General features: G+C 42.3%; 1 protein-coding gene across 5 annotated transcripts in view; it reads left to right on the forward strand.

Moving 5' to 3' along the window:
• The first annotated feature begins 20,365 nt into the window (after positions 1 to 20,365).
• The window catches only part of LOC116514668 (dimethylaniline monooxygenase [N-oxide-forming] 5-like), a 30,143-nt gene continuing 28,759 nt past the window's right edge, over positions 20,366 to 21,749 (forward strand). For 3 of the 5 annotated variants that reach the window (XM_032226298.1, XM_032226299.1, XM_032226300.1), the window contains exon 1: positions 20,383 to 20,465. The gene's annotated coding sequence lies outside the window, so the exon portion shown is untranslated. Of the gene's footprint in view, positions 20,466 to 21,749 lie in introns of all 5 variants that reach the window. The other 2 variants (XM_032226301.1, XM_032226302.1) reach the window with 2 other exon arrangements.

Consider the following 21,749-nt stretch of genomic DNA (forward strand, 5'->3'; position numbering starts at 1 on the left):
ATGTGGTAGATTTGAAGTCCCATGGTGCAATAACAAATGGTCTTAATTTCTGCATTTCTTTTCACACAAGGACAGTGGCGGGATTCAGCCAGTTTGCACCTATTCGGGAGAACCGGTTGTTAACTTTCTAAGCAGTTCAGAGAACTGGTTTTTGGAAGAAATCTCCTTTTGTTTTTCCCCACTTTACAGGGCTAATCCTGTAAGGAAGGCAGGAAGGAAACATTCTGGTGTTGTTTCTAGCCTCATCTTTATTGCCCTGCTTACAGAAACTGTCTCTCCAGTTAATGTGACAGTGATGACACTGTCACAGCTAAGGCAAAGCGTGCCCATTGACGTGCGTGACATTGAGTTGGCCACGTCCACCCAGTCACATGACCACTGAGTTCCACCTACCCAGGTGGTCATTAGGGCAGAGAACCGGTTGTTAAATTACTTGAATCCCACCACTGCACAGGGACCTCATTTAGACAGCATAAATCTCCAATGATGTATTGAATTAAATTGTGAACCTTATGCTTTAAAAAATATTGTGCAATACAATAATAGTGGCAGGAGTAATGAACTTCACTATAATATGTAATAAGTTGGTACATTACATCTCTGATGCTTGAATGGTTTTGCAGATTGAACTACTATTGAAACTGAGATCAAAATGAACTATAAAGTTCAAAACTTTTCCCGACTTGAACGTATTCTTTTACTGAGAAAGTTCCTGTTCTGTATGCAGAAAGAGGTGTCAGATTTTAACTGGGAGGTTCTCTGGCTTTGCCCATTAGTTGTTGTCCTCATCCTATCATCTACTCTTTCCCCATCCCTTCACCCAACAAAGCAAGATTGCTCTTTCAGTAGACCCTTTCAGCAATGCTTTTGCGTTAGCTGAAGGACCATTAAATCTGAATGTCACCAACGTTTAATGTGGTATTGTTAAGTGGTCCTAACCCTTTCTCACTTTTACATATTTTCTCAAGTGTCCTACACAGCAGTTATAGAATCGGAGTTGGCAGCTTCTTAACTGTATTTTTAACAGGCTGTGTTTTCATGAAGTTTATTTTTTCAGTTTGCCTATCAGAAAACTCACACAGACAGATCAACACAAAGCCCTGTAAAGATTTCAGCTTGATTACCTTATTTGCCTTGTCTAACACTGTTTCTCAGTAGCATCAAATCATTATCAAAACTGGTGCTGCTGTTTCACATTCCATATTGAATTGCACATTAGATGAGCTTGCACAGTTGTGACCGAGAGCCACTGTGACATAGTGGTCAAAATGCTGGATTGACATTGGTTCTACCTCATCTTCAGCCATCCCAAGTCATCCTCTTTCAATCCACCCATGGGTGTTGTGAGAAAAAAAATAGGAGGAACATTTCTTTCTATATTCATATCCATAAGGTTGCCCAAGACTTGAAAAATAGGCCAATCTTCACGTATTACTCAAAGGGGAGTGGGATAGGGGCTTTTGAATCCTTCGGTGAAGTGATTCCAGAGGACAGGCGCTGTGACACCAAAAGTACTTTTCTAGGATTTGTTTAGATGATAATGCTAAATAGAGGGGACCTGGAATACACTGAATCTGCCGGAATGGCAAATGGGTGTAAATCATGGGACCCCATGCACTATTTGGGGGGGGGGGGCTAGTTGTTAGTCTAATCCAGGGGTAGTCAACCTTTTTATACCTACCGCCCACTTTTGTATCTCTGTTACTAGTAAAATTTTCTAACCGCCCACCAGTTCCATAATAATGGTTATTTATAAAGTAGGGAAGTAACTTTACTTTATAAAATTTATAAAGCAGAGTTATAGCAAACCCCTACTGCCCACCATGAAAGCTGGAACGCCCACTAGTGGGCCATAGGAACCAGGTTGACTACCACTGGTCTAATCAATCAATTAATCGAGTCTAGTTGGCTCCAAGTGCTGTAACAAATAGCAAAGCGGAAATTGCATAATTTCAAATTACAAAGTATTTCTAAAATATTCAGGTGATAGGATGTCACCGTTGTACATCCCAATGTACAACTGCAATGTACATTTTGCTTTCCAAATTCCTGGAGATCTAACCCTAACTCTATGTAAATTTACCAGCCAATGGGATTTTCCCAGGAAATGTAGCTAAGGCAGATTTGAAAAGTCTGTGCCCCCCTAAGTATATGAATGCGCTGCAAATCCATTGGCGATGTCCATTTTGCTATTTAAATTCTTAGGGATCTAACCCTAACCCTAATTAGATTTACTCCCCAATAGATTTGCACCTCAATGGGATTTTGCAATATATATTCCCAGGAAATGGAGATAAGGCGGGGTCAAAAGGTCAGCATCCTCCTAAGCACACACTGTGAGTCCATTGACGATGCCCAAATTGTTCTCCAAATTCATGGAGCCCTGTGAATGCAAAGTCTTTCCATGTGGTTATTCTCGTTTATGCTAATTATAAAATCACATTAATTTTGTCATTTTCCATTCATCTGGTGAACATGATATTTAGACAACTTATTCAAGTGAACTCATTGATATGGTTAAAAAGTTTACATTCAAATGTCTGAAGTCACTGTTCAATTGTGTACACAATCCAGAGGTGGGCTCCTACCAGTTCACACCTATTCAGTAGAACCGGTTCGTCAAATGTGAGCCGAGGTGGCGCAGTGGTTAGGGTGCAGTACTGCAGGCCACTTCAGCTGATTGTTATCTGCAGTTCAGCGGTTCAAATCTCACCGGCTCAAGGTTGACTCAGCCTTCCATCCTTCCGAGGTGGGTGAAATGAGGACCCAGACTGTGGGGGCAATTTGCTGACTCAATTTGCTAAAAATCTGTAAACCGCTTAGAGAGGGCTGAAAGCTCTATGAAGCGGTATATAAATCTAATAAATAAATAAATAAAATCTACCGAACCGGTTAGAAGAGGTTCCACCAGTGGACCCGGAAAGTGGGCCATTACTACAGAAGAGGTTCCAAATTTTTTTGAAACCCACCACTGACTCACTCACACACACACACACACACACACACACACACACACAGAGAGAGAGAGAGAGAGAGAGAGAGAGAGAGAGAGAGAGAGAAAGAGAAATAAATAAATAAATAAATAAGAAAAAAAGAAAAAGAGTGAGAGAGAGATGAGAGAAAAAAAGAAAAAAGGGACAGAGAGACAAAAGGAAGGAGAGGGGGGGGAAACACATGGCCGCTAAGCCACTCCCACCAGGTCACATGGCTGGCAAGCCACTCCCACAAAGGAGGCCACACCCACAGAGTAGGTTCCAAAAAAATTTGAAACCCACCACTGACACAATCACAGATACATGATCCCATTTTAATACTCTTTGAAAGAAATATGACATGCAAAGTCCCTAAAACAATGGTATGTTCTATATTTAATCTGGCACTAGCGGTGGAGGGAATAAACTCTCTGAAACCACTCCTGCCAGCAATTAGTGCTCTGAACCATGTAAGATCATGGGACTCCTAGAGTCTTGTAAAATAAGAACCTTTGCAGCCGAAGAAAGAATTGTTAAGGGCTTTCTGCAAAAAGAGGTTTTACTACTTCACCAGAGATCAAATTGCTTAATTATGGATTTTACCAGGTAAACATAATAAATTATACAAGTTGAATTGCTAGATCCAGGAAGTCTATGAATATTCTCATGGATTACATCTCAACTGTGAAATGAATGCTAGTGGCATTATCCAAACCAATTCTTGCAAGATCTCCTGCATGATAGCAGTGTGCTGCTACTCACTTTGCCCCATCCCCCCAAGACCCAGTTACACATCTTTTATGAGCACAGTGTTATATTTTTAAGGGGAAAGTACAAGTAAACTGTTTTAGATTAAACTTTCTCGATATACATGCCATCTGCTGAGAAATCTGCACTTCTTAGATTTATTACAAACTGGATGAATTATGGCGACTCAATTGGGAATGGGATCCATTCTATGACTGCCTTGGTCCACCTGCTATCAGTTCTTCTTGCTATGTGACCATTTTCATTCCCATTTCAATTCCCTCTTGATATAAAGCATCCACGAAAGAGACCTAAAAGAAGATGGATTGACAACATCTGTAAGTATCGTGGGCCCAATTGGCAAAAGAAAGCTCAGATAGCTTATGATTAAAGACCAGGAATGATATAAATTGTCTAGAGTTAGCCTAGCAAGGAGGAGCTAAAGCTCAATTGAAAGAGGTTATTAACTTTTTATTTTCTTTCTAAATATATTCTAGACTGTTTTTGTTAAAGACTTATACCTTGTATTGGTTCTGGGAAGTCAGGGGGGGAGATTGGGGTGGGGTGGGGGGGAGGGTGGGGGGAGGGAAGGAAATATTTGTAACAAAATTAGGCTTGGGGGGGTGTTGTGTTTAAAAGCACTATGACTATACATGTATACTGTTTTGTCTTATTTTTTAAACAGAGAAGGAGGAAGATATGTTATGTATAGTGAAATGGAATTATAAATACCATCAACACAAAATGGAGCTTGCGCAGAAGCTGAAATACACCAAGTGAATGAGAGGAAGAGTGGGAAGAGAAGTAAGGTAGGAAGAGAGGGATAGGAGAGAGGGTGGGGGGGAAGACGAGGAGAATAGGGAGGAGTGGAAAGGGGAGAGAGGAGAAGGAGAAAGGAAGGGGAAGTAGAGCAGAGAAGGATGATGGAAGGAAGAAAGGATGTAGGGAGGGGGAGGAGAGAGGGAGAAGGAAGTGTTGGATAAGACACAAATATGGTGTATGGAGAGCAGAAGAGCCAATAATTGTTTTTTGGGAGCTGATGGTAAGGTGAATTGATGTAAATATTTAATAATACAACACAATATTCGCTATGTAATAGTATACATGTGATTATGTGTTATGAAGATGGAAAATAAAAAAACTTTATACCTGAAACATGTGGAAGAGTCCTTCACCCTGCAGTGGATAGACAATGGCTAAAATGATGATGATGATGATGATGATGATTAAGATGATGATGATGATGACGACTTGGGAATGGTAAATGCCCTGTACATGTTCAGAGTTATTTTCACATTCTTTCACTTAGTCAGAGTGAGTTTCTTCAAAAATATTTAATCACGCTGTGAGAATTAGATTTTTCAAAGTCCGTTTAAGAATTTCCCAAGTATCCCATTACACAGACTATTAAAAGTTATAGTGGCACAGTGCTTAGAATGCATTATTGAAGGCTAATTCCGCTGACTGCTGATTGCCAGTAGTTCTGCAGTTCGAGTTTCATCGGCTCAAGTTGACTCATCCTTCCATCCTTCCAAGGTTAGTAAAACGAGGACCCAGATTGTTAGCGGCAATATGTTGACACTGTAAACTGCTTAAAGAGGACTGTAAAGCACTGTGGAGTGGTATAGAAGTCTAAGTACTATTGCACCTATTCGGTAGAACCGGTTCTTCAAATGTGAACCGAGGTGGTGCAGTGGTTAGGGTGCAGTACTTCAGGCCACTTCAGCTGACTGTTATCTGCAGTTCAGCGGTTCTAATCTCACCGGCTCAAGGTTGACTCAGCCTTCCATCCTTCCGAGGTGGGTTAAATGAGGACCCAGACTGTGGGGACGATATGCTGACTCTGTAAACCGCTTAGAGAGGGCTGAAAGCCCTATGAAGCGGTATATAAGTCTAACTGCTATTGCTATTGCTAAATATGTCTGTCAAAAATATCTACCAAGTGCAAATGGTTATAAATCCTGATGAGGCTGTCATTATCTGGCACAGACATTCAAACGGGGTGGCGGCTCCATACAGAAATCCCTCCTGAAGGTGTTGCTTTATTTAACAGCTACTTGGCTGGATCTCTCCTGCCTGCCTGCCATATGTTGCACAATTAAGCAGAGCTACTTCCAGAGTCAGATTGAAAATATAAACTAAATGGGTGAAACGTGGATATCTGTCGCCACCTTATGGAGGACAGAAAAATGTGTGGGAATGCATTCTATTTTCACTAACACCCTGATTTAATTTTCACTGCCCTTTCCCAATTCTAGGAACCAGCATTCTATGAAGAGAGCGCAGCTGTCACAGAATTCTGGAAGTGCCCCTCCCCAAAAATTCCAGCACACAAATGGATATTTATGGAACACTAGCTAGCCATTTAAAAATTATGACTATTAACATGTTCTATGCTTACATATTGCTATTTTGTCAATAAAAAAAAATTATGTTTGAAATTTCAAATGAAAATAATCGATAAGGAAACCTAAACGAGAAGATTCCATGGTGAAGCAACTACCAATTCTATAGCTCTGCTGTGATAACAGAGAATAATATTTTGTTTTCCTCCTAAATAGGAAGGAAATTATAAACAATGCGCTAGGCCTTCCATTTTGAGGGCAGGTTATCACACTTTTTATGCTGTTTGTGGTGGTTAAGGTGTTGAACGTGGAGTAGGGAATTCCAGATTCAAATCTTATTGGGAATTCCATTGGAAAGTCTTGTAAGTATGCTGTCTCCAGCCACCTCAGAGTAAAGTCTCTCTGTCAAGCTCAGAGGCTTTAATGGGCTCCAGGAGGAGGAGGGGACGCCGTCTCCCCCTTTGTGAAGCACAGTAAATGTAACTGTGCTGCGCAAGGAGGTGACAATAGCAGAAAGTAAGAGAGATGAGAGAGATGAGAGAGAGACAGACAGAGAGAGGAAGGGAGAAAGATATATATACAGCCCACCAACACTTTAAAGTGCATGTCGCCGCCCGGGCCCAGCCATACAGCCCACCAACACTTTAAAGTGCATGTCGCCGCCCGGGCCCAGCCATACAGCCCACCGGCACTTTAAAGTGCATGCCAGCGCATGGCTTTAAAAAATAAAAAATAAAAAAGTGCCAGCCCGCGCACCAGCAGAGGCGGGTAAAACACACACACACACACAGACACACACAAACACAAATTACTTACAATAAAACAAATTACAATTACTTACAAATAATTTTGAATTCCTCCCCCCTGCCCCCTCCCTCGGACCCACATACCTTTTCCAGGTGTGTCAGAGGATTTCAACTCTCCTCTTGTCCGCCCTGATGAAAATGTAAAAAGAAAAAGGCAACTTAGGCAAGAGTTGCTGCTGCCAGAGCAGGAGGCAGAGAACGCCGTGCCTCCTTTGCATAAGGAATTTTTCGCCTTTTAACCCTTGCTTAACTCTGAGCATCACAGTGGATAACTCTGCTTTGTGCTAACTGCAGGGGGAGGCGAGAGAACGACGTTCCTCCTTTGCATAAGGAATTTTTCGCCTTTTAACCCTTGCTCAGAGATAAGCAAGGGTTAAAAGGCGAAAAATTCCTTATGCAAAGGAGGCACGGCGTTCTCTGCCTCCTGCTCTGGCAGCAGAAAATCTTGCCTAAGTTGCCTTTTTCTTTTTACATTTTCATCATGGCGGACAAGAGGAGAGTTGAAATCCTCTGACACAGCTGGAAAAGGTATGTGGGTCCGAGGGAGGGGGCAGGGGGGAGGAATTCAAAATTATTTGTAAGTAATTGTAATTTGTTTTATTATAAGTAATTTGTGTGTGTGTGTGTGTGTGTGTGTGTGTGTGTGTGTTTTACCTGCCTCTGCTGGCGCGTGGGCTAGCACTTTTTTATTTTTTATTTTTTAAAGCCATGCGCTGGCATGCACTTTAAAGTGCCGATGGGCTGTATATATATCTTTCTCCCTTCCTCTCTCTGTCTCTCTCTCTCTCATCTCTCTTACTTTCTGCTATTGTCACCTCCTTGTGCAGCACAGTTACATTTACTGTGCTTCACAAAGTGGGAGACGATGTCCCCTCCTCCTCCTGGAGTCCATTAAAGCCTCTCAGCTTGACAGAGAGACTTTACTCTGAGGTGGCTGGAGACAGCATACAAAATAGCAATATGTAAGCATAGAACATGTTAATAGTCATAATTTTTAAATGGCTAGCTAGTGTTCCATAAATATCCATTTGTGCGCTGGAATTTTTGGGGAGGGGCACTTCCAGAATTCTGTGACAGCTGCGCTCTCTTCATAGAATGCTGGTTCCTAGAATTGGGAAAGGGCAGTGAAAATTAAACCAGGGTGTTAGTGAAAATAGAATGCATTCCCACACATTTTTCTGTCCTCCATAAGGTGGCGACAGATATCCACGTTTCACCCATTTAGTTTATATTTTCAACCTGACTCTGGAAGCAGCTCTGCTTAATTGTGCAACATATGGCAGGCAGAGATCCAGCCAAGTAGCTGTCAAATAAAGCAACACCTTCAGGAGGGATTTCTGTATGGAGCCACCATCCCATTTGAATGTCTGTGCCAGATAATGACAGCCTCATCAGGATTTATAACCATTTGCACTTGGTAGATATTTTTGACAGACATATTTAGCAATAGCAATAGAAGTTAGATTTATATACCGCTTCATAGGGCTTTCAGCCCCTCTCTAAGCGGTTTACAGAGTCAGCATATCGCCCCCACAGTCTGGGTCCTCATTTCACCCACCTCGGAAGGCTGGAAGGTTGAGTCAACCTTGAGCCGGTGAGATTAGAACCGCTGAACTGCAGATAACAGTCAGCTGAAGTGGCCTGAAGTACTGCACCCTAACCACTGTGCCACCTCGGCTCTTGATAGCAATAGCAATAGTACTTACACTTGTATACCACTCCACAGTGCTTTACAGTCCTCTTTAAGCAGTTTACAGTGTCAACATATTGCCCCTAACAATCTGGGTCCTCGTTTTACTAACCTGGGAAGGATGAAAGGCTGAGTCAACTTGAGCCGATGAAACTCGAACTGCAGAACCACTGGCAATCAGCAGTCAGCGGAATTAGCCTTCAACACTGCATTCTAAGCACTGTGCCACTATAACTTTTAATAGTCTGTGTAACGGGATACTTGGAAAATTCTTAAACGGACTTTGAAACATCTAATTCTCACAGCGTGATTAAATATTTTTGAAGAAACTCACTCTGACTAAGTGAAAGAATGTGAAAATAACTCTGAACATGTACAGGGCATTTACCATTCCCAAGTCATCGTCATCATCATCATCATCATCATCTTAGCCATTGTCTATCCACTGCAGGGTGAAGGACTCTTCCACATGTTTCAGGTATAAAGTTTTTTTATTTTCCATCTTCATAACATATAATCACATGTATACTATTACATAGCGAATATTGTGTTGTATTATTAAATATTTACATCAATTCATCTTACCATCAGCTCCCAAAAAACAATTATTGGCTCTTCTGCTCTCCATACACCATATTTGTGCCTTATCCAACACTTCCTTCTCCCTCTCTCCTCCCCCTCCCTACATCCTTTCTTCCTTCCATCATCCTTTTCTGCTCTACTTCCCCTTCCTTTCTCCTTCTCCTCTCTCCCCTTTCCACTCCTCCCTATTCTCCTCGTCTTCCCCCCCACCCTCTCTCCTATCCCTCTCTTCCTACCTTACTTCTCTCCTCTGCTTCCCACTCTTCCTCTCATTCACTTGGTGTATTTCAGCTTCTGCGCAAGCTCCATTTTGTGTTGATGATATTTATAATTCCATTTCACTATACATAACATATCTTCCTCCTTCTTTGTTTAAAAAATAAGACAAAACAGTATACATGTATAGTCATAGTGCTTTTAAACCCAACACCCCCCCACAAGCCTAATTTTGTTACAAATATTTACTTCCCTCCCCCCAAACTCCCCCCAACCTTCCCCCCACCGACTTCCCAGAACCAATACAAGGTATAAGTCTTTAACAAAAACAGTCCAAAATATATTTAGAAAGAAAATAAAAAGTTAATAACGTCTTTCAATTGAGCTTTAGCTCCACCTTGCTAGGCTAACTCTAGACAATTTATGTCATTCCTGGTCTTTAATCATAAGCTATCTGAGCTTTCTTTTGCCAATTGGGCCCACGATACTTACAGATGTTGTCAATCCATCTTGTTTTAGGTCTCTTTCGTGGATGCTTTATATCAAGAGGGAATTGAAATGGAAATGAAAATGGTCACATAGCAAGAAGAACTGATAGCAGGCGGACCAAGGCAGTCATAGAATGGATCCCATTCCCAATTGAGTAGCCATAATTCATCCAGTTTGTAATAAATCTAAGAAGTGCAGATTTCTCAGCAGATGGCATGTATATCGAGAAAGTTTAATCTAAAACAGTTTACTTGTACTTTCCCCTTAAAAATGTAAGACTGTGCTCATAAAAGATGTGTAACTGGGTCTTGGGGGGATGGGGCAAAGTGAGTAGCAGCACACTGCTATCATGCAGGAGATCTTGCAAGAATTGGTTTGGATAATGCCACTAGGATTCATTTCACAGTTGAGATGTAATCCATGAGAATATTCATAGACTTCCTGGATCTAGCAATTCAACTTCTATAATTTATTATGTTTACCTGGTAAAATCCATAATTAAGCAATTTGATCTCTGGTGAAGTAGTAAAACCTCTTTTTGCAGAAAGCCCTTAACAATTCTTTCTTCAGCTGCAAAGGTTCTTATTTTACAAGACTCTAGGAGTCCCATGATCTTACATGGTTCAGAGCACTAATTGCTGGCAGGAGTGGTTTCAGAGAGTTTATTTCCTCCACCACTAGTGCCAGATTAAATATAGAACATACCATTGTTTTAGGGACTTTGCATGTCATATTTCTTTCAAACAGTATTAAAATGGGATTATGTATCTGTGATTGTGTCAGTGGTGGGTTTCAAAAAATTTTGGAACCTACTCTGTGGGCGTGGCCTCCTTTGTGGGAGTGACTTGCCAGCCATGTGACCTGGTGGGAGTGGCTTACCGGCCATGTGTTCCCCCCCCTCTCTCTTTCCTTCCTTTTGTCTCTCTGTCCCTTTTTTCTTTTTTTCTTTCATCTCTCTCACTCTTTTTCTTTTTCTTTTCTCTCCCTGTTTGTGTGTTTGTGTGTGTGTGTGTGAGAGAGAGAGAGACAGAAAGAGAGAGTGAGTCAGTGGTGAGTTTCAAAAAATTTTGGAACCTCTTCTGTAGGTATGGCCTGCTTTCCGGGTCCACTGGTGGAATCTCTTCTAACCGGTTCGGTAGATTTTATTTATTTATTTATTTATTTATTTATTTATTTATTTATTTATTTATTTATTTATTTATTTATTTATTTATTTATTTATTTATTTATTTATTTATTTATTTATTTATTTATTTATTTGACTTATATACCGCTTCATAGAGCTTTCAGCCCTCTCTAAGCGGTTTACAGATTTTTAGCAAATTGAGTCAGCAAATTGCCCCCACAGTCTGGGTCCTCATTTCACCCACCTCGGAAGGATGGAAGGCTGAGTCAACCTTGAGCCGGTGAGATTTGAACCACTGAACTGCAGACAATAGTCAGCTGAAGTGGCCTGCAGTACTGCACCCTAACCACTGCGCCACCTTGGCTCACATTTGACGAACCGGTTCTACCGAATAGGTGCGAACTGGTAGGAACCCACCTCTGGATTGTGTACACAATTGAACAGTGGCTTCAGACATTTGAATGTAAACATTTTAACCATATCAATGAGGATGTCTAAATATCGTGTTCACCAGATGAATGGAAAATGACAAAATTAATATGATTTTATAATTAGCATAAACAAGAATAACCACCTGGAAAGACTTTGCATTCACTGGGCTCCATGAATTTGGAGAGCAATTTGGGCATTGTCAATGGACTCACAGTGTGTGCTTAGGAGGATGCTGACCTTTTGACCCCGCCTTATCTCTATTTCCTGGGAATATATATTGGAAAATCCCATTGAGGTGCAAATCTATTGGGGAGTAAATCTAATTAAGGTAAGGGTTAGATCCCTAAGAATTTAAATAGCAAAATGGACATCGCCAATGGATTTGCAGCACATTCATATACTTAGGAGGGGACAGACTTTTCAAATCTGCCTTAGCTACATTTCCTGGGAAAATCCAATTGGGTGGTAAATTTACATAGAGTTAGGGTTAGATCTCCAGGAATTTGGAAAGCAAAATGTACATTGCAGTTGTACATTGGGATGTACAACGGTGACGTCCTATCACCTGAATTTGAAATTATGCAATTTCCGCTTTGCTATTTGTTACAGCACTTGGAGCCAACTAGACTCGATTAATTGATTAGACTAACAACTAGCCCCCCCCCCCCAAATAGTGCATGGAGTCCCATGGTTTACACCCATTTGCCATTCCAGCAGATTCAGTGTATTCCAGGTCCCCTCTATTTAGCATTATCATCTAAACAAATCCTAGAAAAGTACTTTTGGTGTCACAGCGCCTGTCCTCTGGAATCACTTCACCGAAGGATTCAAAAGCCCCTATCCCACTCCCCTTTGAGTAATACGTGAAGATTGGCCTATTTTTCAAGCCTTGGGCAACCTTATGGATATGAATATAGAAGGAAATGTTCCTCCTATTTTTTTTCTCACAACACCCATGGGTGGATTGAAAGAGGATGACTTGGGATGGCTGAAGATGAGGTAGAACCAATGTCAATCCAGCATTTTGACCACTATGTCACAGTGGCTCTCGGTCACAAGTGTGCAAGCTCATCTAATGTGCAATTCAATATGGAATGTGAAACAGCAGCACCAGTTTTGATAATGATTTGATGCTACTGAGAAACAGAGTTAGACAAGGCAAATAAGGTAATCAAGCTGAAATCTTTACAGGGCTTTGCGTTCATCTGTCTGTGTGAGTTTTCTGATAGGCAAACTGAAAAAATAAACTTCATGAAAACACAGCCTGTTAAAAATACAGTTAAGAAGCTGCCAACTCCGATTCTATAACTGCTGTGTAGGACACTTGAGAAAATATGTAAAAGTGAGAAAGGGTTAGGACCACTTAACAATACCACATTAAATGTTGCTGACATTCAGATTTAAAGGTCCTTCAGCTAACGCAAAAGCATTGCTGAAAGGGTCTACTGAAAGAGCAATCTTGCTTTGTTGGGTGAAGGGATGGGGAAAGAGTAGATGATAGGATGTGGACAACAACTAATGGGCAAAGCCAGAGAACCTCCCAGTTAAAATCTGACACCTCCTTCTGCATACAGAACAGGAACATTCTCTGTAAAAGAATACGTTCAAATCGGGAAAAGTTTTGAACTTTATAGTTCATTTTGATCTCAGTTTCAATAGTAGTTCAATCTGCAAAACCATTCAAGCATCAGAGATGTAATGTACCAACTTATTACATATTATAGTGAAGTTCATTACTCCTGCCACTATTATTGTATTGCACAATATTTTTGAAAGCATAAGGTTCACAATTTAATTCAATACATCATTGGAGATTTATGCTGTCTAAATGAGGTCCCTGTGCAGTGGTGGGATTCAAGTAATTTAACAACCGGTTCTCTGCCCTAATGACCACCTGGGTAGGTGGAACTCAGTGGTCATGTGACTGGGTGGACGTGGCCAACTCAATGTCCCGCACGTCAATGGGCACGCTTTGCCTTAGCTGTGACAGTGTCATCAGGGTTAACCGGAGAGGCAGTTTCTGTAAGCAGGGCAATAAAGATGAGGCTAGAAACAACACCAGAATGTTTCCTTTCTGCCTTCCTTACAGGATTAGCCCTGTAAAGTGGGGGAAAAACAAAAGGAAATTTCTTCCAGAAACCAGTTCTCTGAACTGCTTAGAAAGTTAACAACCGGTTCTCCCGAATAGGTGCGAACTGGCTGAATCCCCCCACTGTCCCTGTGTGAAAAGAAATGCAGAAATTAAGACCATTTGTTATTGCACTATGGGACTTCAAATCTACCACATGAATTAGGCTAGCTCCTTCCTCTCTTGCAATCAAAGATTTTTATGGAAGAGCAAGGAAGTGCAACATTGGATTCCAAAAGCAAAAGCTTTGCAAAGGAAACAGAGAAATATCAGCAAAGACTTCCAAAAATATCTTACAGAGCAGTACTTTCAAGACATGGATCCATCTTGTGTTATTCCTGTTGTATCATGGGAGAAGCAGTTTTGCATTTTGTCCATCAGTTTGTGCAGTCTGCAATGTCGGCAGAGCACATACCTATGGCTCACATGTCTTTCTGCAGGCAGTCCGTCCATTGCTATTCCAGTCATCCTTGGGGTATCTGGGCTACCTCACAACAGACCAGTTCTGACCACTTGTCCATACCATCACAGCCTGGCTTCTCTCATTTTGTCTGGAATTGGGATGACTTTGAAGGCCTTCTGAATGTCTTTGTTTGTAAGTGGATTGGACATTGGATCGTAGTGTGGCACTAAATCTCATCATACAAGAATGCAAATAGAGAAGGTGCCATGGAGCTGAAGAAGAGCGTCCATTGCTTTTACTGCTATAACCAAGAGTGACTTGTTCTGTATCACTGCACACAATTTGGAATTTCTGGGATGTGGACAAGAGAATGCCTGCCTTGCAAAGTAGATTAGAGATTAGAGATCCTAGTTTACAAAGCATAGTGTGAACAACTTTAGGGCAATATTGGTTTCTGGTTGTGCTTGTGAAATCCTGGCCGAAATGGATTGGTACTGTCCTAACCATTTGCATGAAGTGCTATAAGTGACGGGAACATTTTTGTTTACTAGATCTGATGCAATTGGAGCTAGTGGTTTCAAGCTGCTTATTCCAAATTAGTCTGATTCTCAGAGAACACTGCAGCCATGTGCTCTGCTCGAGTATTTCAGCTACTGACCCTCAAGCCTTTTAGGTTTTTATACATCATATTTAGACATATTGCAGTTTCCTTACTAGAAAATTAAGTAACAGGATAGAACACAACTATAAACAATGAAAAAAATCATTCACCAGGTCAGAAATCTAGTGCTCTGAGACATCAAAGGGGATTGGATTAATATGTAATACAATTCAAAGAAAAGGTCAAATTCCCAGCACATTTTCCCTTGAGCAAGAATCAATCAATTCTTCGGTGCTAATCAAAATATTGCAGAAATCTGCTTAAGTGCAGGAAAATCTTGCCTATCAAAAGCAGTGTTTCATTTTCAAGATTTCCTTCACAGCTGAAATTAAACTACTTATCTATATTAAATTGGTTTATGCATTATTTAAATAAATGGATAATTTATTTATCCTCACTTTATCCAAGGAAAACATCCAAATTTTGCACTGCGTTACCTGTCCTGGATAGATAGCAATAGCAGCAGTTAAGACTTATATACCGCTTCATAGGGCTTTCAGCCCTCTCTAAGCGGTTTACAGAGTCAACATTATTGCCCCCACAGTCTGGGTCCTCATTTCACCCACCTCGGAAGGATGGAAGGCTGAGTCAACCTTGAGCCGGTGAGATTTGAACCGCCGAACTGCAGATAGCAGTCAGCTGAAGTGGCCTGCAGTACTGCACTCTACCCACTGCGCCACCTCGGCTCCTGTTGTTGGCCCAATTCCCATGCCCCCTTACCTCTGCCTTTTTCTGAGTGTCCTCTCACAGCCACGACAGGGCAAAGACAGCTTAAGAATCCTTCCTCTGGAAATGTAGCTTTTGCTCATATCCTGCCTCAAGATCGTGCAGGCAATGAGAATTTGGATTGCTGCAGCCCAGATTTGATAACCTTTACATTATAATCTCCATAACTAGGGGTGTCAAACTGGCAGCCCCAGGCCAGATGCATCACGGACAGGCCACGCCAGAGGTGGGTTCCTACCAGTTCACACCAGTTTGGTAGAACTGGTTCGTCAAATCTACCGAATCAGTTAGAAGAGGTTCCACCAGTGGACCCGGAAAGCTGGCCACACCTGCAGAAGAGGTTCCAAAAATTTTTGAAACCCACCACTGACACACACACACACACACACACACACACACAAACACACACACACACACGCACAGAGAGACAGACAGACTCACACAGAGAGAGAATGAGCTACCTTGACCCCTTCCAGTCCGGCTTCAGACCTGGTTACAGCACAGAAACCGCTTTGGTCGCATTGACCTATGATCTCTGGAGAGCCAGGGATGGAGGCCATGCGTCCATCCTGGTTCTCCTCGACCTCTCGGCGGCTTTCGATACCATCGACCATGGTATCGTTCTGCGACGACTGCGGGAGGTGGGGGTGGGAGGCACTGTTTTGCAGTGGTTCTCCTCCTACCTCTCAGACAGGTCGCAGTCGGTGTTGGTTGGGGGGCAGAGATCGTCCCCTAGGCCCCTAACATATGGGGTGCCGCAGGGTTCGGTCTTATCCCCCCTACTATTTAACATCTACATGAAACCGCTGGGCGAGATCATTCGGAGGCACGGGATAAAATACCACCAATACGCGGACGACACTCAGTTGTATCTGTCCGCCCCGTGCCAACTCAATGAAGCGGTGGACGTGATGAACCGGGGTCTTGAGGCCGTTAAGAACTGGATGAGAGCTAACAAACTGGTACTCAACCCGGACAAGACCAAGTGGCTGTTGTGTTTCCCTCCCAATAATTTGGCCAGTGTTCCACCACTCAGGCTGGGGGGTCAAATTTTATACCCCTCAGATAGGGTTCGCAACTTGGGAGTCCTCCTGGACCCACAGCTGACCTTTGACCATCACCTGTCGGCTGTGACCAGGGGGGCATTTGCCCAAGTTCGCCTGGTGCGCCAGTTGCGACCCTACCTGAATCGGGAGGCCCTCACAACAGTCACTCGAGCCCTTGTGACCTCTAGGCTGGAATACTGCAATGTGCTCTACATGGGGCTGCCCTTGAAGAGCATCCGGTGACTTCAGCTAGTCCAGAATGCGTCCGCGCGAGTGATTGTGGGCGCACCGCGGTTCGCCCACATAACACCTATCCTCCGCGAGCTGCGCTGGATACCTGTTGATCTCCGGGTGCGCTTCAAGGTGCTACTTACCACCCATAAAGCCCTCCATGGTAGTGGATCTGAGTACTTGAGAGACCGCCTCCTGCCAATTACCTCCCTTCGACCTATTAGATCGCACAGATTAGGCCTCCTCCGAGTTCCATCTGCCAGTCAGTGCCGACTGGTGACTACGCGGAGGAGAGCCTTTTCAGTAGTAGCTCCGACCCTTTGGAACGATCTCCCCGTGGAGATTCGCACCCTCACCACCGTCCAGACCTTCCGCACAGCCCTTAAGATCTGGCTATCCCGTCAGGCCTGGGGATAGAGATTTTAATCTGCCCCACCCGAATGCTGAATGAAAGTTGTGTTTTATTGTTTATTTTTTTTATTTTATTTTTTTTATTTACGTACTGTCTTATGTTTTGTCTTGCACACCCCCTCCCATGAATTGTAAGCCGCCCTGAGTCCCCTCAGGGAAAAGGGCGGCCTATAAATAATAAATAAAATCAAAAAAATCAAAAATGAGACAGAAAGGAAGAAAGAAAGAAATAAAAAAGAAAAAAAAGAAAAAGTGTGTGAGAGAGATGAAAGGAAAAAAGGAAAAAGGGACAGAGCGACAAAAGGAAGGAGAGAGAAAGAAAGAGAGAGAACACATGGCCGGCAAGCCACTCCCACCAGGTCACATGGCTGGCAAGCCACTCCCACAAAGGAGGCCACACCCACAGAGTAGGTTCGAAAATTTTTTGAAACCCACCACTGGGCCACGCCCACGCCAGGTCTGCAAAGGGGGGGAGGAGAATCTCAAAATATCATGTGACAGCAATGTGATGCCACACGTTTGACAACTGTGCCACAAGCAGTAAAGCCATTTCAAATATCTGGGACCCTCTGAGGATCTTTGATTGTTTTATTTAAAAAATTAATGCCTTTTATGAGGCATTTCCTATTGCCACGTTTTTTTCAAAAATAAAGATAAAAATCCAGCAGAAAACTCTGTGGAACAAGGGTATTTGCTCCATTCTTTGCCATATGGCATCCATCTGGTTTCCTCACCATCTGGTTTCTTCTGGAAATTGTGCTTGCCAATCAATACAAAAATTTGCCAAGAAAAAGATCATACAATTATTTAGACTGGACCCTGAAACAGAAGGACATTTTCCAATTGCATTTGTAACAGTTTAGTATTTTCATACTTTAAGAAAATTATATCCCACTTTTTAAAAAATATCTCAAAATGGCAGAGATATTTAATACTCCTTCCTCCTATTTTCCCCACAATAGGCATTTTTAGAATGTGGATCCTAACTGAATATTGAGAATCTTCACAGGTGACTACTGAAAGACATGTTATCCTTATGAGAATTGTTGTACATATTCAACGAAAAGGGGCTGTTTTTGCTTTGATTACTAGAATTTTGTGATAATTGCTTTTGGAACTGCACACATATACTGTTTTTAGTGCAGAGAAGGAGATAACATTTTACACATTTGTATTCATACTTCTTATATCTTCATTCCTTGCAAATTTTCCTTATTAGTGCACTGTAATGCACAAAAAATGACCAAGTGATGCTGGAAGGTTTGTTTTTTTAAAAAAAATAGTTGTTCTGAACATTAAAAAGCAGTTCTGTCTTTGTATCTTCTTCTGTCACAAGATAACATGGATTGGACCAACAGCTGATCAGAACTCAGGAGGATTTATAATTCTTTTGACTTTCTGCTATACATGACAGCAATTATACACCCCTTTGCATTTATAGATCCTTGCAAGGGATAGGAAAAACCAGAATGGGGTATAACAAAAGAAAAAACAACCACTCTCCACTAAATATGAAGAATTTGGGGTATTGCACAATGTTCTTGGATTTCTGGAACAGTATGTTTTCTTTGCTTATAAGGTTGGGAAATATGGTCCATTAAGCATTATTTCAGCTTCACTGAACTAGTACAGATATTGCAGAGGCTCTCCTGTGTAAAAGTATCACCATTTATTATTAACTTTTGTGCTTTATTTTGCATGCTTTCACAGAACTGATTCCAAGTAATACCTGTTATTTCATGTAGGCCGTGTAATGCTTTCCCCCTTAACTTCTGTCACAAGAAATTCTTCTCCAGAACTTCTTCTGTGCTCGTTTCTCTACTTAGTTCACTAATTCTTCTGACTTCATTCACTGCTTCAAGTTTTTAGGCACTTTCATTATATTGCTTCCACCACTGCAGTTCCACATCTTTGTCACCACTGGGCAGCTAAAGCTATTTTCCTTTCTCTTATCTTTTCTAGCAGAGAATGGAGCAATAGAAACTCTGGACAGTTGGTCCTGAGGGTATTTGCGTCAATTATAGTAGAAGTTATGAGATTCAGCAGAAGTAAGGTCTGTCAAAACCTCTCGGGTACATGCTGATACAAATCACCTCCCTTACACCGAGGGACATACTAGAGTCTTGTAGGTGAAAGAAATAAGTGGTGGTGGCTGCAGCACTTGGAGCTTTTAAGATGAGATCCCAGCATGGTGTCAAAAGTTCCCACTGAAATTTCCCTTGATGCTCCCTAGTTTCTTGCTTCTCTCTGCTTTGCAATTATCTTTCGATTTTGATTTTTTTTTATTTATCATGTAGTGATCACCACTCACAATCCCTTTATGAGTTTCAGTCATTATCAACTGAACATCAGTATATCAGATCTAAACTAATTTGACAGCTTTTTATTTTATGACATTTAACTGTCCTAGTGTCAGGCCCGCATTTATATTCTTTTTAGAATTTTGGCCTGCCACACTTTCGCTTATTTCATTATGCTGTTTCATTAGTATAGTCGATGGGAGGGGGGAATAGACAGAAGTAGGATTGTGGAATGTATTGTTTTTCATTCTTTACTAGAAGCCAAGGTCATCCTTTGTCTCCGCACTTTCACACCTGACCGGAAGCAGCTGGGTGGAGATGCCAGCGTGGAAGAAGAGCTTGTTTGGAGGTTCTAGCAGGGGAGCGCAGCTACCGTATACCCTTGACCGAAGATCGGTACACTCCTTCTATCTGGGATGGTCGTCCTCTTCCACCGAGCGCGCAGCTTCGGGAGGGACGCACATGGAGTGGTGAGGGAGGAAGGGGACACCCGCCTAGCCAGCCAGATCAGCCGAATCAACCCTGGCGATCAATGGGGTGACAGATGTCGCAGCCAGATCACCCTCACATCCACGTGGAAGAAGAAGATTGGACCATATGATGGATTGTGGGTGTGGGGACAAGATCATGAACTTTTAACTGGGTGGGATTCTGATGTCATTTCCAGTATTGGAATTCCATAGCACGATGCCAACATGCCTGTCTTATTAAATTGGAATTTTAAGGATAGTTTTGCCTTTGACTCTGATTTAATTCTGCATGGTATTTGGAATGCTGACACCTAGCCTAGTTAGTAGCCATTTCCTAACAAACTTGACCAGCCTATGACTCATTCCTAATTCTAATCATTTAGAGGCGAGTTAAAAATCAACAAACAACAGACACCTGAGGAGTCAGGTAGTTCCCATTCTTCTTTAAAGAACTGTTCGTTCTCCTGTTGTGTAGTGTGTTGAACTTTCCCTAAAGGCTGCCAACCCTTAGGAAGCACAATCAGCTCACAAGTTATGTAATCTTGCTCTAAGGGAACTCCTCCTATCTTTCAGAGCCAACCTCCAAAACCAGCAGGGAAATACATTTGGCTTTTCTTGCCAGGGTCACTTGTGCGCTCTAAAGAAGGTGACAGAACAAGAAGGGCAACAGCCAAAAGAAGTAAGGTGAGGTGTGTGTGTGTTGTGTGCCGAGGGAGTGTAAATATAAGAGTAACAGGTCAAGAGCTGGAAGGGAAGGGGTGAAAAACTATACCAATATTTCTGTCTCTGATTCTTGTTCTGTATTCCTTAGAACAGCATTCCTGAAATGGAATAGTATAGGAAGGGATGTCCATGCAAGCTCTAAGCTTCTGGACAATGCCAAACATCTTTTTGGGAAAGATTCTTCTTTGCAGAGGCATTTTCCACCTGAAAAATCCAGGTGTATCTATTTGAATTATGAAGCTCCTAAAAAGTTATTGATCCTTTAAAATGTTTGCCTAGAACTTAGAGGCTAAGGTAAATGACTCACAAGGGGTAAACTGGCATCATTGCGGAGAAATAAAGGGCCAACAGTGGATATCTAACTGTAATCAGTGTTTGGGTTGCTGTGATTCTGTTGTACCATTTTCATTTTTTAATAGAAATAGCACTTAGACTTACCTGTTGCTTCACAGTGCTTTATAGTGCTAAGCAGTTTACAGGGTTAGTATATTTCCCCCAGCAATCTGGGTCCTCCTAGTGTCTCCAGTGTCTTTTCCCCCACTCGGAGCTCGACCCAGAAGGACATTTCTTCCAACAGTACTTTGTGGTCCTTGGATGTTGCTGTCTTCCTTGTCTAGTCAACATGATTCTCATGTGACTGTGGAACACCAAGATACTCATAGCTGATCTGTATGTTTGCTATGTGGCCCACAAGCAATTCTACCCAATTAGTCTTGACAATCTTCCCCCTTTTTACTGCTATCTGATCATACTTCTACAATCTGAATTACATCCCAATGTCCTCACTGCAGACCCATGTGAATCAGTACCGTATTTTCACGCATATAACCCACAGGCAATGTGCGTTTTTACCTACCCCGCATGCCCCCCCCCGCGGGGTATAAAAGTGGGCGGGGTATACGGAAAATATTTAACACGACAGCGACTAACAGATTAACTAATCTGTTAACAGATCTCAGCACTTTCCCTTCTCCTCCGTTCCTCCCGAGGCGGGAACGGAGGAGAAAGCCTGGGCGAGCTGGGGAGGGGTTGGAGGAACGAAGGAGAAGGGAAAGTGCTGAGGTCGGGGAAGGGACAGGAGGCAGGAACAGGCGGGAACGGAGGAGAAAGCCTGGGCGAGCTGGGGAGGGAAACTGCTGAGATGGTGGAAGGGACGGGAGGCAGGAACAGGCAGGAACGGAGGAGAAGGGAAAGTGCTGAGATTGGGGAAGGGACGGGAGGCGGGAATGGAGGAGAAAGCCTGGG

Source organism: Thamnophis elegans, chromosome 11, assembly GCF_009769535.1.
Source record: "Thamnophis elegans isolate rThaEle1 chromosome 11, rThaEle1.pri, whole genome shotgun sequence".
Taxonomy (NCBI): Eukaryota; Metazoa; Chordata; class Lepidosauria; order Squamata; family Colubridae; genus Thamnophis; species Thamnophis elegans.